This window comes from Dipodomys spectabilis, unplaced genomic scaffold (genome assembly GCF_019054845.1).
Source record: "Dipodomys spectabilis isolate Male_0828 unplaced genomic scaffold, ASM1905484v1 ptg000457l, whole genome shotgun sequence".
Classification (NCBI taxonomy): Eukaryota; Metazoa; Chordata; class Mammalia; order Rodentia; family Heteromyidae; genus Dipodomys; species Dipodomys spectabilis.
Genome location: NW_024871134.1, coordinates 2,390,149 through 2,409,256, shown reverse-complemented (window position 1 = coordinate 2,409,256; position 19,108 = coordinate 2,390,149).

The window sequence follows — 19,108 nt, the reverse complement described above, 5'->3', positions numbered from 1 at the left end:
TGCATCACACTCAGCTTCCGGAGTAGCTGGGATTACAGATGTGCGCAGCTGCTCTTGGATCTAGAAAGTATCTTTTTATTAGCTTAGGTAAGCCAGGGGTTGGCTTCCATTTGTCCCTGTGTTCTACTAAGCGGCAAGCCATGGGCATTCTGACAGCTCAGAAGGGCAACCTCTTAATAAATCTATGAAAGAGCTTCACCTGGAAAAACTAGCCATCTGCATCAGCTGCTGCATGGTTTGTGACCCGGGGGCCATAATGGAGGCTCTCCAGACTCATTTGCTCTCAGGGGCTCTTATTTTACAATCAGACTAAAAGGGATGAGCTAACAAATTATGGTTACATCTCAGAGGGAATTTCAAGAAATGCTGTTAATAATACAGAATTTTCCCAGCATCAGTCAAGTGTGGGAAACGCCAGTCCTTCTTGCTCTTGCCCAATGAAGCTCTGATTATCTTTACCAGAACTCCATGTCAGGACATTCTGGTCACATTTTATGGCCACAAAGATTGACATGAGTAATGTGGGGGGTGGGGGGAAGGTTGGAAAGTATCTCTTGAGCCAGGTGCTGGTGGCCCATGCCTGTAATCCAAGCTACTCAGGAGGCTGAAATCCCAGGATGCAGTTCAAAACCAGCCCAGGCAGGAAGTCAGTGAGACTCTCATGTCCAATTAACTCCCAGAAAACTGGAAGTAAAATTGTTGCTTCAAGTGGTAGAGTGTGAGCCTTGAGCAAAAGAAGCTTGGGAACGGAGTCCAGACCCTGAGTTCAAGTCCCAGTACTGGCGCGCACACACACACACACACACACACACACACACACACACACACAGGTATATGTTAGAGTCCATGAATAGGTTCATAAAAGCCATTACTATGCTTTAATTCAATATTACTTTACCTCACAGAGCTATGCCACAAATATTCAGCAAAAAGTAGATTGATGTCCATTGCACAACTGGTAGCATTGAATCTGAATATAGACTCTAGGCCATCACAAGAGGAAATATGGAAAACCTGTCGAATATATTTTACAGGCGATCAAGAGCACTTGGTATAATGAGAAGGATAGCTCCTGACCAGGGAGGACAGCCTTGAGCCTGAGAAACCAGAGACCCTGAGCAGCAAGGCCATCAGTTCACAAACGCCAACGCAAGAAGGAAGCCAGGCGCCTCGTCTGCTCGTGCCCCATCTGCAGTCTTCCCTGCAAACACTTCCAGCTACTTAGGAGGCAAAGATTGGGAGGATCGCAGTTCAGGGCCAGCCTAGGCAGGGAGTGGGAACTCATCTCAGCCAACAGGCCTGTTGTTACAAGTCTCTCAACCTCACGTGAGTAAGGCATTGGAAGGAGGATCGCAGTCTGAGGCTGACCCCACGTACAATGGAGATGAGATGTTTATGACAAATAACCCAACCAAAGGGCTAAGGACCCAGGTCAAGGGAACAGCCACTGCCTACCAGGCTTGAGGCCCTGAGCTCAAACCCAAGAACTGTCAACAACTAATCAGAGCAAAGAGAGTGTGTTTTGTGTTACAGTCTCTCTCTCTCCATTCTTCCAGCCTTTATTTCCTCAAAGTCCTTCTGCCTGCTCCAGCTACAGACGTTTTAGTGACTTTCCTCTCCTGGTCGCAGAGTCTCACTGCCCGACAGAGTGCTTGCTTATACAACGTGCACTGATTTCATTAACTAAGAAACGACAAAGAAAAGAGCCTTCAATAGAGAGATGATCAACAAGTATTTGTTAGTGTATTTTTTTTTACATTAGCATAAAGTAAAACAGAAGATTTATCAAACACCTACACACATCTTAGGAAATTTAATTTATTGGAATCATGATGCAGATATTAATACACCCATGTATATAAAGCACCCAGGTAGAATGACTTCTTGTGAAATAAACACACGCACAATTGCCGTGTGCCTGTGTACACGCATATCTTTTTGACATGTGTTAACTCACTATTCACCTCTGAGGTTCCTTGGGTGAGATCAGATGCCTGACTTCTCCTGTAGGCCGGTGTACCACCTGCTATTTCCACCAGCCTAGTTCACCAACTGTCTAACTTCATGGTGCCTGATCACCCCATGAAGTTTACAGGACTGTATCTCACAAATAAAAAAGAAACATCACAAAAACAAATGAACAAACAGACAAAAAAAAGCCCCGAAGGGGAAAATACTAGTAATGGACACTATTGGTGTACATGTCAACATTTTCTACATAGAGTTGTGTAGCGGGTATGTCAGAGAAGCAAATGTGCTCCTTGACAAATGCCAATTAGAAGCAGGTAGCATGGGATTTTACAGGACATAAAATGTGCTTGACACACGTTGGCTGCCTATCTTCAAAGCTTTGAGGACATTTGCCAGATCGCCACATTTTAGAAACCCATATCTTTAGTAAGAGTAAATCTGTCTCCCGGGACTATTCTTGCATGGATAGAATAAAGAAGATTGCACACTTTGGTGAGGAACAAGCTATCTTTATTAAAGCATAGATCATTTATACAGCTAGAATTGTATTAATATTTCAACAAATGACACCAGTAAGCCAGCCTCCTCTTGTTGACTCCAGTCAGCACCGTCAGCAGTAGGGCATCTAGAACAGCTTGGCCCATTCGAGAGGATAATTCATCTTAGCACCCAAAATAAGCTTGCTTTTAATATTCAGCAAGAGCATACCAAAGCAGAAACACAAACTTAGTCCAAGGGATCTAAACCTTAAGAACATGAGGGACAGAATTCTCTCCCAGTTTTGTGAAAGCCTTCAACACTGAGGAAGGAATATTCACCCTTTGGGCCAATTTTTAGTGAAGGCAGACACACAAATTCTAATTTGTTTGTTTTCTCAACGGTCTCATAGCCTACTATTGCACATGAGTAAGCATGCGCTGGTTTGTTACTGCGTTGTTCTTCAGATAGAAGAACAACAGTAGAATCAGTGAACAGGACATCATTTCGTGGTTCATATGTGATGAATGGTATTCAGAACCAAACTCCACAGCGCCACATCAGACTGAGAAGGAGATAAAATTCATTTAAGGAGACTCTTGATTTGACACACACATGTTGTGGGGGGGTCCATGAATAAATCAGAGCAGTACACAGCAGTGGTTTATGTGCAGAGGAAGAACAAAATTACATGAATATTGTTTGAAAATTAATAAAGGACCCCAAATTCCTTTTTTGTTCACTACTGAGAGCAATGATAAAAGATGGAAGAAACCAAGTATTTCTTCTTTAGGAAAGTATGTGAGATGCCGGACCACTCTACTTTGCACATTAGCCACAGATTCCTAAAGCTATGCTTTTTCCAAGTGTGGGAGATTGTTTTCAGTTTGGTGTATTGAATGCTGTCTTTATGGTGATTTTCTTTGGGAGTGACTAACCATCATCTGTGCTGAGTTTTGGTAAGTATTTCTGGTACCTGTAAGAAGATTTTCAATTTTTTCCAATTATTTTATATAAATATAATCCATTAGTTATTTTACATTTCAAGCTAAATTTGCCATAAGTAGGACTCCACACTAGGTTTGAGATATAACACTGTGTTTCCTAATCTGATATTCTAGTATTTTGTTTAAAAACTTATATGTATGTACTTTTTTGCATGAACTTGAACTAGCGCTTAAACTCAGCTTTCTTTCTCGCTCAGTTTTCTTATTTCTGGCTGGCATTCTACCACTGGAGCAACACCTCAAGTCCAGCATTTTACTGCTTAACTAGAGATGGAATCTCAGAGAGTTTTCTTCCCAGGCTGGCTTCAAACTGTGATTCTCCAGATCTCAGCCCCCTGAGTAGCTGGAATTACAGGTGTGAGTTACCAGCAACTACTCTGTATATCCTTTTATTATAATTCTCTTGGCATGTGGATAAGAATAAAGTTATGATAGAAATAAGAATATGAATAACAGAGTGTTTCTTTTCCTTTCTTTCTGAAAAACACTCTGTAGTTTATTTTTTAAACATTTGACTTAATTTACCATTAAAGCCTTTTGATTTAATTTACCATTAAAGTCGTTTTTGTTGGCTTGCTTGTTTTGAGTGCTTTTAATTACAAGGACAATTACTTCAACAGTTATGTCAACAGGAATAGCTACCTCACAGAGACTGACTCTGCTATCTACTGTGTTAGACATTCTTCCGTAGTTACTCTGAACGAATTCTTGCTAATCTCTCAATACCATCAAAACCATTGATGAAATCCATTTTCCCTCCTTAATACTAATGATTTGTTTTTCTCTATAATATTTGTTTTTTTAATAGTCCTGCTAAAATTATTAACTTTATTAATCTTCTCAAAGAAACAAGTTTTTGCTTTGTTCCAGTGCAATTGTTAATGGATTTTTTCATTCTGTCTCTTTTTTGATCTCTTGCTTTTTTAAGGCTTATTTCTCATTGGCAAGTAAGAGTTTGCATATTTATGGAGCTCAGTGTGATCATTTAATATATGAGTCTACTTTGTGGTTGTCTGAGTAGGATAGTGAGCATATTCATGACCTTAAATGTGTGTTTCTGGCTTTCAATGTGTCTGTGAGCTCTTCCTTACTTTTCTCCTTTATGAATGTGTGGTAAGTTCCAGAAAGCACAGATACTCTCTGGCATGGTACCAAACAGACTTATTCTTCCTCTCAAACTGTATTCTTGTTCCCAACTTTACTAACCTACTATCTTCTACCCTCTTCTTCTGAGGCCATTATTTGTTTTTCTTTTCTATTAATAAGAACACATGGTAGTAATATTTCTATACTTGGCTTACTTCACTTAACCCAATATCCTTTAGATTTATTCACATTTTTCAAATGACAGCATCTCATTTTTATGATTGACATTCCATTTTATCTGTCTCCTACGCAGTCTTCATCTAGCCATGTGCCAGCAGATGCTAGTGGAACTGTTGTGTGTCTCTTTGATACTGTGAACAGTAATACAATGGCCATGGAGTAGGGCTATCTCTTTGTTATACTGACTCAATTTTCATCAGAAATACCCCCAGGACACTAGAATGACTATATTGATACTCTGTGCTTGTTTTTGGAGAAAGGTTGATGCTATTTTCTGTAGTGTGTGCGTCGACCTCCAGTACGCTATGATTTTCTGGTTCCTTAGCTTCTGCGCAAGTAATTTGCAGTTCCTGGAATTTTAGTAATGCTGAGAGAGGTTTTTATGTTTGTTAGCTATTCACTTGTTATGAGATGTTTTTATTCAGATAATTTCCCCATTTTTAAAATCAGACCATCTGTGTTACTTTTTCTTGTGGTTAAGATTTTAATACGTTGCATTTCATGGATATTTATCCTTGTAGTACCTTAAAGACCAGAGTTCAATCCCCAGTACTGCCAAAAAATAATAGTAGGAAGAGATGAGCTAATTGTAATTCTGGGTGAGTGACTTTTCCATTCCAACCATCTATACACTTGGAGACATGCAAGAGAAAGACACACGTGTGTGCACACAACCCTCAGGGTGCAGAATGCTTGACCTCTGGCTTAGAGCATCTTAAATCCTTTAAGACTCAATTGGACGAGTGGTATTATATAGAGGAGCAAAATATATATTCTTTTTAATTTCTTTATTTAACTAAGTACACCAAAGTGTTTTCAACTCAACAAGTCAGATTGCGAGTACAGTGCATCGTGATCAACATCACTCCTTCCATGTTCCCCATCTTAAATCTATTCCACACCACTTCTGCTGTGTTAACACTGGAACACAGGACCACACTATGAAGTAAAAGGTTTTTGATCAATAAAAATTCCTTTGTCTTTCAGAAGCCAGAATCATTCACACATCTGCAATTCAGAAAAAAGGCATCTCTGTGACTTTGAGTAGCAGGAGCTAGATACATTCACTAGATAACTGGACTTAAAAAGATAGAATATTGAGTTAAAACAACCTATTTCAAAGAAATCTATTTTCAGAAAAAAATACATGCACGCATACACACACACACACACACACACACACACACACACACATATTGCTATGATTTATTGCTAGAAGCTGGGTGAAAGCAAAACATGCTCTAAATGAGCATGAGCAAAAGAAACCCCACAACACACACACACACACACACACACACACACACACACACACACATACCATCAGCATACAACAGCATATAACCTGCCATAGGCATATAACAACATGCATTATAACATTTATGTTATAACTGGTGTATACTAACATACTTGATAACATGCATCAGCAGGTACCATCTCGGCTGTTTCCTGAAGTATTTTATGAAAATTCAATTTAGTGCAAGTTAAAAGAACTTCTGATGAAACAAAGAAGTTTTAAGTGGTATTAAAATGGTCCTCAGTCTCAGGATACCAACCACCACTGTGTTAACTCTGTGGCCTGAAAATCACCCAATAGATACATGTGATCTGCCCTGCCTGGTGCAGCCAAGTGCTAAGTGGCTGGCGTCCCATGTACTCTGCACGCTTGGGTGTGAAAACAGCTCCGCACGAACGCAGCAAAACAAACAATTCTCCAGGCTGGAAACACAAGACTGGTCTATTCTTGGTGGACATGATTTATAAATCACCGGTGTAAATAATGGATATCATCGCACTCAGTGCACACAAGTGAAAGGGAAACAGGGAGGGGTGGATGGGGTTGGCGGAGGTGGGGAGATGGGTGGAAGGGACTCTGATCAGGGTGCATTGGGCTCCTATGCTGACATGTTTGATGGAAACCCCTTGGTACAACTACTTAAAGGTAATTCTTTAAATTGGAAATAAAGCATTTTTTCAGTCGAGTCTCTGTTGGCTCCCGTAACCTCACAGGACATAGAGAGGCAGCGACCCGCTCTTCGTCCAGTCTCACTCACAAGCTGTTCCCCGTGGGGTGACGGGAAGCAAGGAGTCCTGGAGATAATGAACAAGGCCTCAGGCAGCCAGGCTGTCCATGGAAAGGGCTCTAGCCTCACATTCTTGAAACCCTGGGGACGAAACCAGACCCTCTCAGCCTGCACCCAGCAGGAAAGATCTTCTTTGGCACATAAGTCTTTAGAGTATAAAATCTGATCATGTGTTTGTATACATTTAGAGATTTCACCAATGTATCTTATGGTTGAGCCCTATTATTACAGCAACCAAAAGTAGCTAAGCGGCGATCTGATTGTTCAGCAGGTAGTTTGTGTGTCAACTCAGCAAACATCCTGAGACCCAAGCTGCTCTGGGCTCCCCTGGGTGTAGAACACGTGGGTCCTACATCAGGCTCTTCCTCCTCAGAGATCTGCTGTCAGACCTGTTTTGCCTCTTTCTATGATCATATCCTGTTTTTAGAATTCTTCTCACTTTCTGGAAATAGATGGATAAATCACCCCTAAAGGCCATGGGCCTGTCTCTCTGGCTCATGGTCATTGAGACTCAGGACCACTTAGGCCCATGAAGCCTCTGTGATCTTCTCAATCTACGATCACCAACCTCTGTGAACTCCAACACAGTTACTGCAGAATTCATTCCTACTCATTTGTGCCTCATACACTTGCAGATGTGCTTTATACTCTTCACGTGTTTCATTAATTCTCTGAGTTTTTGTAAGTCAAAAAAAAAAAGCCCCCTGAAGTGGACACATTTCCATAGCATTTTATTTGGGAGTGGTAAGGTGCATAATATAAAATTATAGTTTCCCGAGCTGTCAGGAATGTCCTTTCTCTTTAATTCTTTGGTTTTCAAATGCTTTGGGGAGGTCAAATTAAATATTTATTCATCATAAAACCTTTTGTTTGTTTTTGTTTTCATTAATTTATTGTTATTGGAAAGGTGATGTACAGAGGGGTGACAGTTACATATGTCACCCTTTTCCCGGCTCTCTCCCAGTTTTCCCTCCTGTCTCCACTCACAAGTTATTCAGTTCATGTTCAATATGGTGTCTAGTGAGTACCACAGCTGCATTTGTTTACCCTTGGTGCCTCCATTTCTGTGGCCCACCTCTTACCCTTCCAAAGACAGCTAAAGGAACAAACAAGACAAAAAGGATGGTTTTGATTCTGTCTCTGGTCAGGCCTGGTGTCCACGGGAGATGCCCAGCCAAGGCTGGTTAGGAATGAAAATGAGCACATTTCTCTAACTTTCTAAAAATTTGCACCGCTTTACTCCTGAATGACAAACTTGGAATTTTCACCAACATGTCAGACCAGAACATAACTTTAGAAAGAAAATCTAAACTGCTGCGAAGACAACCTATCTATTGGAAGAAAATCCAGGGCCTTGTGCTGTAAGATTGAAAGATAAAGTTAGAAATATGAAGAGAAAAAGTAAAGAAATTGTAAACAAGGTTTGCCCCCAAAAGAAAACACGAATGGTTTAGCTTCTTTATTTTGTTTGTTCGTCTGCTTTCTTCCTGCCTCTTCTAACTCCTATGTTCTATTCCTGTTGAATCTTGGCAAAGCCAACTTATTAACTGGCTTTTCCTTTTCCATATCAAGTTCTCTGCTGTGTCTGGTGAATTGGTAAGCTAGCCCCTCCACCAGTTCCTGTTTTAGTTGTATTAAATTCCCAGAAGCTCGGACTCAGTCTCAGAAGGAAATGAAGCTCAGATATCCTAGAAATCACATTGAGTTGTGCACTGTGCCTCACAGTGTTATCCTTGCTACACAGGAGTCTGAGATCCGAGGATTGTAGTTTGAAACCAGCGCAGGAAAAACAATTCACAAAACTATCTCCAATTAAACCAGAAAAGGGCCAAAAGTGAAGGAGCAGCTGTAATGATAGAGAATTGGACTTGAACAAAAACTCCAGGCCAGAGCATAAACAAAATACAACCACCACCAAAGCACGTTGGCCACCTCTAAGAATTTTAAGGCCAATTGAAAGAGCCCTTTCCTGGAGTATCCTCTCTGAGAGCTAGATCATTCCTTAGAAGGAAGATCTGTGGCCTGGCCCTTCTCCCTTCCCCCATTTCATCAGCCCCTTCCTGTGGCCTCTCGCCTTGTCCAAGTGATGCTCAAGTGCATGGATTGACTGGTCCTGACACATTCCCCAACCACACTGACCAAACCCCCTTCTCTCCAGTCTGGCCATGGGACTGCCTCTCACCACAGCTCAGCATCCGTCCGCAGCATCATAAAGCAACTCCTGTCTTAGCACCCGGCATCCTCTCTGTGAACTTGGGTCTGCAAGGGCAATGGGCATTTCAGTGTGCATCGCTTTGATTCTGCATAAAATACTTATGTCTGTTGGTTTTTTTGAAGAGCAAGTATTAGCTTACTCAAGTCCTTCAAACTAGGGTTTGTATTTTTTTTTTTTTTTGCATTATGTGCTTTCCACTGTAGGGTTCAGCGATATTCTGGAGACATAGAGTCTGTGAATCAGAAAACATCATTTGTGGTAAGTGATGTTCTCAAAATTAAGAACTAGGGCGGGGCTGGTGGGTCACACCTGTAACACTCGCTCCTCAGGAGGCTGAGCTCTGAGGGGCTAGGCTCTAACCGCTCAGGAAAGTCCATGAGACCCTTCACTCCAAGTAACCAGCAAAACGCTGGGAATAGAACTGTGGATCCAATGGGAATAAACCAGCTCCGGAGCAATGCCCAGGCCCTGAGTTCAAGTCCCAATACTGACATAGGCCCACAAAATTAAGGTTGACAGGAGATGAGGGTGAAGATGAGATGATGTATATTAAAAGGTGTGAGCAACCTACGAGCCAAGGAGAAGACAGCCAGAATCAACACAGAGCACTTTTTCACCCTGCCCAACCTTTCCTCTGCTTATTGAAGTTCTTCAGAGCCTGGATTCGAGTGGCCTCACGTTTCTGTCTCTGTGGCTTTCACGTGGCTGTCAGGTGCCAAGGGACTGGTGACTGGAAAGTGTCCATGAGCAAGGCCACTTGCAGCCCCATGTGCTGATAGGACCTCGCACTGCCCAGCCTACCATTCCATACACTGCACTTAGTAGGACTCCTGCAATTCGCATGGCCAACATCCCATTCCTAGAGCCTAAGAGATGGCATTGTCTCAGGCACGTGAAAGTCACTTCAAAATCGTTCCAAATTTTCCCCTTTCCCTCCCCACAGACTCACATATGAAGCCTGAAGGAAGTTGCCCGGTGTTCTGAGGTCAGACTAGGATTTTTTCATGTACTTTTCTGAATACTGAATTATCTTGCTGCAATAGAGAAATAAAAAAAAGAACCACCTTTGGTCCTTGTATGTCTTAAAAAAATGGCACTGTTTGTTTGTAGGAGTTCATGCATATTTCTCCTTGCATACTGCCAGGAATTTACTCTTTCCTAGTACGTGTGTGTGATAAAGTTCAAAGGGCACACGGGAGTGATGTATCCAAACATGGAATGAAGATGGCACCGTGTGGTGTTTTGCTGGAAACCTGGCCAGTGTTCTTAGCCTGTACTAGCTCTGTATTCCTTCCCTTACACTTTGTGTCTCTTCCTATGTCGCCTTTGACTTAGCATACTCGTGGATTCACGTGAGTATTTTTCCATCCTAAATTTGAGTAACATAGACTTCCATGTGAACCAGATCTCTCGTTATCTCCTGCTTGTAGCTACCAAAGATATGATTGTGCAAGGTAGGAAACAGGGCATAGCATCCTGGCTGATAAATGTCAGTGCCCTAGTCTTTTTGAAAGAGGATTTCACTTTTCAATGAGCGAACAATAGCCTTCCTTTACTTACTTCATTTTATTTTTTGTGCTGGAACTGATACGATAGCTTAACCTCAGAGCCTGGGTGCTGTTGCTTAGCTTTTTCTGGCGCCCTACCACTTGGGCCAGCTTTGGTGATTAATTGGAGATAAGAGTCTAAAGGATATTCCTGTCCAGGCTGGTTTCAAATTGTGATCCTCAGGGGCTAGGAAAGTGGCTCAGTGGTAGAGTGCTTGCCTTGCATGCATGAGGCCCTGGATTCGATTTCTCAGCACCATGTAAGCAGAAAAGGCCAGAAGTGGTGCTGTGGCTCAAGTGGTAGAGCACTAGCCTTGAGCTGAAGAGCTGAGGGACAGCGCCCAGGCTCAGAGATCGGGCACCACGACCAGCAAAAAGAAAAAAAGAAAAAAATTGTGATTCTAAAATCTCAGCTTCCTGTGTAGCCTTGATTACAGGCATGAACTCCAGGTGTCTGATTACAAAGAATACCCTAATTGGAACTGTTGACTCAGTTTCTATAATATTTACCATTACAGACATCTCTAAGATAATTAGCTACCATCTTTCTATGCTGTGATTCAAATCAACTAGTAAGTTTTTTAGAACAAGGTTAAACAGAATGGTGCAAAACACGCAGCTCTCCCATGGACAGAGGCTCTGAACTCAGGGTTGATGGAAGGCCATGTGGGAGGCCGTGGTGTGCAGGAGGGTCTTTACCAAGGCACCGGGATGGCCTCCAGAACAAGAGCAAGAGTGTCTGCCCGTGTCCCTGTACTAAGCAGCACAGCTCTCAGATGCAGATCCATTACCCATTGTGCACTTTGAGGGCCACAGTGGAGTCACAAGGAAAGCAGAAAACGTCATCTGGGAATCACAGGAAATGGTGGTCAGCTTCACTCTAGAATGCAGGCCAGAGGCCGGCCCTGCTGTGGACAACTGAGCCTCACACAACTGATCCCAAGTCGAGCTCTAAATCTCATTGCTAAGCTAGCATGGGCAATTAGAAGCATCTGTAACTGTACTTTTCCGTGCACCCACTAATCTGAAAGGCTTTGAAGAGTATGAGTTCCAGCATTGGTTTGTCCTTGTCCTTTCCTGTGAGTGGTTGTTCTAAGGTCAGGTTCCCTACGTGCCGCCCTCCCTGGCTTTCTGCAGGACGCCTCTTTCTTCTCCCTCGGCTGCTTTGTCACAGCCTCTCGTGTCCGTCTTCTTCATTCTCCCGCAGTCCTGAGAAGCCTGAAGATTTCTCTCTGTCCTTTCAAATGCCCGTGCTGTGGTCCACCTGTTCGCTTAGCTGTGTTTCCATTTTCTAGACTTTCTGAATTATTTGTTCACGTCTTTGACGTGCAACTTCAAAATGTTGCATAGGAAGCAGATGGAAAAGAAACCAGGCATTGCTGGCTGCTTTGTAATCCCAGCTCCTCAGAAGGCTGAGATCTGAGAATCCAGGTTTGAAGCCACCCCAGGCAGACAAAGCCGAGAGACTCATCTCCGGTTAACCAGAAACAAACAAACAAACAACAACAAGCAATTGGAGAGCCCGGCCTCAAGTGCTAGGGCTCCAGCCTCAAGCGAAATAGCTAAGCAGGAGCCTGAGGCCCTGGGTTCAAGTGCCAGTACTCGAAAAAGAACACAGGAGGAGAACTTCCAGCTTAGACTTCAGACCTGCTTCACATTTCATAGTCTCACCTCAGACCAACTCTTTCATAAGCTTATCTTCTAATAATGAACTATTCTCAGGAATTCATGTTTGTGTCTTTAGTTTCAACATTTCCTCTTAATTCTAGACCCCTACTCATCTCAGAAGAATTTCAGATTCAGTTTAATACATCTGGCACATTTGGTGGCAATGAGTTTTGTTCAGTGTCATGCGAAAAGTAATATAAGCTTTAATTCACAAGTCACCTGAGTTCTTTAGTGACGTCAGCCTTACAGTCACATATTGAAGTAATCACTAGCACGTTTCTCAATAAGACAGAAAGCCTGGCCAGGCGCCGGTGGCTCACACCTGTAATCCTAGCTACTCAGGAGGCTGAGATCTGAGGATCACAGTCCAAAGCCAACCCAAGCAGAAAAGTCCGTGAGACTCATATCTCCAATAAACCACTAGAAAACCGGAGGTGGCGCTGTGGCTCAAGCAGTAGAGTGCTTGCCTTGAGCTGAAGAGCTGAGGGACAGCGTTCAAGCCCAGAGTTCAAGCCCCATAACTGACAAAAAAAAAAAAAAAAAAGACAGAAAGCCTTCATAACAGGTGAAGAGTTTCAGGAAAAGGCAGGAATTCCATTAATCAGCTGCAAGTGGCCGGCTTGTGGCTGTAATAGACTTTATCTCTGAAAGCGTTTATCTGTCAGCAAAGCTAGAAAGGCAGATTGAAGATTCAAAGACATTTTCCTCTGCGTTTAAGGGTCATAAATGAAATCCCATACTCCAGATCAGATTGGCAATTTTAAAAGAATTTTCTTCAATAATCTCTTGAAGCAAGAAAAATGAGTTCCCCTGTTTAAGGCTATCGAGGATCAACTGATTATGAAGCTGAGTATGAATGTCAGTGGTAATATTTTTGCAATTCTTACTGGGGTTTTGTTTAGACTGGCTTTTTTTCCTTGGTTATGCATTTCATAGTTGGAACAGCTTCCCTCCATTTTTAAAAAAGTTTTATTGAGATTAGGTGATTACATAAATTTCACATATTTCACAGTATTATGGGACAGTGATACTTAAAGTCACAAACACATTTTAACCTTCACAAGGCAAATTGTCATTATCATGGTCTATACAGTTTGTGAATTCTATGAGCTTTGACAAAACAACTATTTCTTCCACATTGGGTGATATTTACATTTCTCTCCTTTTGCTTAGTGTGATCTGTTCCCTCTTTCCCTCTCATTCCCTCCCTTCCAATTTTAATTTTCTGTTAAGCCTAGTTATTGTTTCACCATGATTTTGTAGAATGCAGGATATTTCAGTACTATATTTGCAGCCCTGAAACAGAAACATTATTCCATCAAAGTCTCAATGATTGTGTAGGCCATTCCTGCTAAATCAGGCTTGGTTATGGCTTGCTTGCTTGCTTTCCTCAATAATGGCAATAAAAATTGTTCACATCCTTTCAAAAGTAAAAGAGGAGCCTGTTTCAAACTTCTGCACTGTACATACCTGTGGTATGGCCGCTGTAGCACTTCTTCACTGATTTTCAGTGTGCATCTATGATCCACATGCCCCCTCCCGTACACCTTTCTCTTCTCCTTAATCTCTTTTTCCTCCTTTCTTCCTTCCCTTTTTTCCTCCCTCCCTCCCTCCCTTCCTTCCTTCCTTCTTTCCTTCCTTCCTTCCTTCCTTCCTTCCTTCCTTCCTTCCTTCTTTTTCCTCACCTTTAGCCCCCTTCTTTACCTACTTCTTTCTCTCCTTCACTCTGGTGTGTGTGCTGGGAGAGTTGAGGTGTATTCTGTAGCTCACTTAGTGAATGTGTGGAAGTTTGGAAAGCTTGTGAACTGTACTGGGAGCAACGGTGCCATTACAGTTACATTTGGTTTGTACCATTTGTTTCTGACATGCTTCATGCAATACAAATTCTCCAAAACATTTGCTAAAACATTGTTGAAAAGCAATGGAAGATTAGCGCATAAGAAGCAAAGGGATGAGAGGCTGGTGAGTAGAGAGCACAACCCTTGCTAGTGCCAACTCCAGGCCTCCACACCACAGTGGGTGTGCTGTTCCACTGAGCCAGGATCTGCTCAGGTGGAGAGACAGCAGCAATGAAAATGCTTGCTCCTCCCAGCCCCCAGGCAGGTAAGGTGTGTGGTGGAGTTGTGCAGGCTGGCCTATCACTGGACAGGAGAGTCGGTGAGCTGAAAGCAGCTGGCCTTGTCCTTGGCACAGAATTATCCAGAGCCTCAACAACCACAGGTGACAGGCAGAAAGTTTGGGAAGGAGGAGAAGGTGTGGATGGTAGAATGGGAGTCGTTAGGAAACGTGGATGTCACATCTCCTCTATGTCTAATTACCTGATGCTGTTGATGTTCCTGAGCCATTTGACCATTTTCATTATCCTAAAACACATACAGGAAAACTAACATTGTTTTGTTCAGAAATGGGAAATAGAGCGAGCTTTTAGAAGTGGAAGTCATAAATGTAGTAGAGTGATTAATAGACAAATGTTATCTTTACTATTGACTTGAAAGAGACAAGAGTACGAAGAAAATTCTAGAAGAAATTCTAGAAAGATCGAGTGCTAAGAAGCTCTGCTCAATCTTCCCTCAATATTCTTGCTTTTCCTTTCTCTATTACCAAGTAAAATGTTCTCCTATGAAAAATTAACATAATCTGGGTTCTTGATTAACAAAGAAAATAGTCACTTCAAGGTCCCCTGTCCTAAAGAGTCAAACATTTGCCCTGGTTTCTGCTACAAAGCTGCAGCCACAGGGCTCTTGAAATGCATTTTTCGAATGCACATATTATGTCTACCTGTAACTCCCCATATTGAAACCCCACAGAATTGTGTGTCCATCAAGCAGCTTCATGCGTGTTAGATTTCTAATGAGTTTTTTAACCTTCAAACTTTCCCTTCTCATATTGGCTAGCCATTGCTCAATTATTTTCTCTCTTGGTTTTTTTCCCCTACATTTTTCTTCATTCCTTTTATATTTAACAGTCCTCTCCCACCTCTGGGCTGTCAACTATACCTCTGCCACATTGATTCATTCCATTTCACTGTCAGTCTGACACATGCTTTTGGTAGTTTGGTGAGTACAGTTGAACCCATTTGCTTGCATGGAGGAGTGCAGAACCATGAATCGGGATGCCTTTACACTTCAAAGGTGGAGGGGGGAGCATAGGAAGGGGATAGAGGGTGGCACTTTGAAGGACTTGGTATAGGGAGGGGCGTAGAGGGTAGGATGGCTTGCACACAAGTATTAGGCAGAAATGGCCAAGTGAAACTAACCAGGTGAAACCAGTCTGTGTTAATTATACTTACGACTTTTTAAGTTGTCGTAACAAGTGAGCAATCTATAAAATGTAGTTTGATAGTTGCTCAGTTCTGCCAGATGCTCCAAGTCTCAGAAACAGGCTTGGTGTCACCTATTGTGACCAAAAGCACAGGACTGTTGGATTTCAGTGGGTTGTTGTGTATTGAGTAATATTCAGATACATTTCATGATGGTTAAATCCAGGTGACTTACCTATCTCCAAGCACATTTGTCATTTTACTTTGGTGCACACTTTCTAAATCTTCTCTTTTTACTTCTGAAATGTAGAAGTTCAATAAATTAACTCAGATCTTCTATCATCTTTCCTTCCTCCGTTTATTATGTTATATATATATATATATATTTTGAGCTCATCGAGTTGTTTAAAAAAGTATAGCAAGATTATATAGAGCTACTTTGAGGGCCAAAAGGAGAAATCTGTGGGAAAATAAAACAGAGGGAAAATGTGAGAAGGAAAGTATTCAATTAGCAAAACTGCTTGGAGAAGAACAGATGGAAATCTGCCATTGACCTACATTACACACTTCTATTTTTTCCTCGACAGAATTCATCCTATCCCTGCTTTCCAAAGTAAAAGCAGTACGCTAATTAGGTTATTTTAGTTATTGACTTCAAAGAGCTCAGCAGCTTTTTCCATTCTTCCTTCTAGATATATTTTTTTTCTCATTGCTATTTCATTAGTGAAAATATTTTTCATTGTATGGCACTGACAATGTGGTAGCCTACCTTTAATTACTATTCTTTAATAATATGAAAGGACCACACAAACAAAATCACAAATAGAGATGAGCTCAGAGTCTTACCTCCCAGGATGTACATTTTTCCAGTTCAAACAAGCAAACCCAGACAAACTCTACAGTCAGTGATGACCTTCTTAGCCTTCCTGTCTGAGAACCAGATCCCAGACAGTCTGTCAGAACAATGTTCTCAAACACAGGAACCCTGCCAGGAGTTCACAGACGTTGTCACAGAACAAAATGTTTGCATTGTATGATATCAATCTGAAGACTGCTTGCTTTCACCATCTTGTTTGGTTTTTCTGAATTCTTGAACTCAAGGCCTGGGCATTGTCCTTAGCTTTTTCACTCAAGGCTAGCACTCTACCATTTGGGCCACAGCTCCATTTCCATTTTTTTTTTTGCTGGTTAATTGAAGATAAAAGCCTTTCTGCCTAGGCTGGCTTTGAAAACATTGTCCTCAGATCTCAGCCACCTCAGGAGCTGAGATTGCAGACACCAGGGGCGAGATAGAAAATTTCTTTATAGCAATATTATAGAATGTGTAGACAAATCTAAATAGAACCTTAGGTTTTGAAGATTGTTTCAAAGTAAACTTACAAGTGGACATTGTACTTAAAATCAGTGTGTTGAACTGAAAACCCTTTGTACAACTAGTTAAAGATTATAAGAAGAAAATAACTCAGACATAACCACGAAATAGGAAGTAAAAGACCTAATGAAGAACTGCAAAAAAAAAAGAAAGTAGAAATTGTATGATCTGAGAATGGAATCAATTACTCCATCTATGTCATAAAATGTTACCAGAGCTGAAGCAATGAGGCTGTTGAAGACAAATGATGACATAGGAAAGTGGCAGAGTCACACATAGATGCCGTCATCAGCGATTAAACTTTCCAAGTCCTTGTGTGAAGCATGAATGTTACAACCGCATCACTGGTCTCAAAGCAGGCATGGGCGTGAGTGTGGCTGCTGAAAGTGGTTGTGGATTTGCTGCGGATTCTGCCAGTCTCAGTTGGACTCCTGCATGGTTGGAGATCATGGCCCCCAAATACCCAGCTCACCCCAACTTCACTGACAGCAGAGAGAGAGCTGATCACCCGTGAAGCTGCACCAGCTGGGCTGGTGACTGAGGACAAAACTCCACCCAGGCCAGGTTTCTGCTTTTGTCTCCCTTCAGTCAGAACGGGTGACTGCTCCCCGGTCCAGTGCCACAGGCCCTTTGCTCAGGCCTGAGCCTGAGTCTGTCTTTTCTCTAATATTCCTCTCCTCATTCTCGCTGTGTGGTTGCTATGATCCGTTTCCTTGCTTGGGGAATGTGTACCCCTCAACTGGGAGTTGTAATCACTAGTGTCTCCTTAGAACAAGATGAAATATTGCTTTTGTAGGAAACAACAGATCTAGTGACTGGGCAAATTAGTGAATTGATGCACAATGAACAATTTTCCATTTTCATTACCAATTTACCCTTTGCCTTCATTTACTTAACAATACTTAGATCTGACAAATTTTGTTTTATAAAACATAGATGCCTGCTACATTTGGCTTCAAATAACCATGGATCTACCTATCTATCTATTCAGAAACTATTATTTCCACATTTTATTTTATATTTTGCACAATTATTACAATTACACATTACTTAGTTGTGCTTTATATTAAATAATCCTTTATTTCATCAAGTTATTTCTTTATCAACTGGAATGAATAAAGCAAAATGCCTGTCACGTCTACATGGATAAAGAACAAGGCAAACTCACCTCAGCTTTACAAATGATCCTAAAAATTCCAGAGGATGATCATGACATTGCTTCTTATTCATAGTTATACCTGCAGGAATTCTTGAAAATTAAAGTTAACAAATAAGAAATTGTTGCAGTTGCAAGGTATTTGGCCTAAATCATCAATAAATCTGACTTTATTCACAGGCTTTCCTACCTCTCTAGATATAGCCTAAGTTATATTTATTTGTTTGGAAATAAAACATAAAGCCTTTAATCTTTTTATCAATAGATTTTACGATGGAGTTATAAATCAATGGATTTATAAATCAATGGATTTATTGATAGCAGTAGTCTTGCACTGTAGAATACATAAAGATATACACATAAGGTGCTTGTCTATAATAGACATAGAATATATGTAGCTTCTAACTTATATATGCATATGTGTGCATATACTTCTCCATATGTACATTTTAATCTTGTTTGTTTGCTTGCTTTATTGTGGTTTTTGGGTAGGACTGGAGAATAGGCAAACAAGAGCAATCTGCAAATGACTTATGAGTTAAAAAATGAATTACATTCTTGATGAGATAAACAAAGTCCCCTTAAAACTAACCTCCTGTGGCTATAGCCCTTTGTGAAACATAACGTCCACATTGACAGTGCTCATAGAAAGTACCCCTATGACCGCACAACGATCAGATTGTCTTCTGGAATCTTTACTGAAGAGGACGGAGAATGTTGGGTTCCTGAAGGACAGTAAAATCATTCATGGTAGATGAGGCTCTAATCTGATCTGCTTATTTGAATAGCAGTTTTCATAGAAAATATAGTAAATTCTTTCAAATTCATGGGTTGGCATTCTTCATTTTCAATGGAAAATGAAGGGGTTCCTGCGAGTTAAGAGTTGTGGCTGTGCACATTTCCACTAGCAGTCCATGCAGAGAAGAGGAGGTGGGGCTGTGCACACACTCCATAGTGGTCCATGCAGAGGAGAAGAGACGGGGCTAAGGCATTAGCTGACTGAGAGGAAAGAAGGGTGAGGATGGAGAA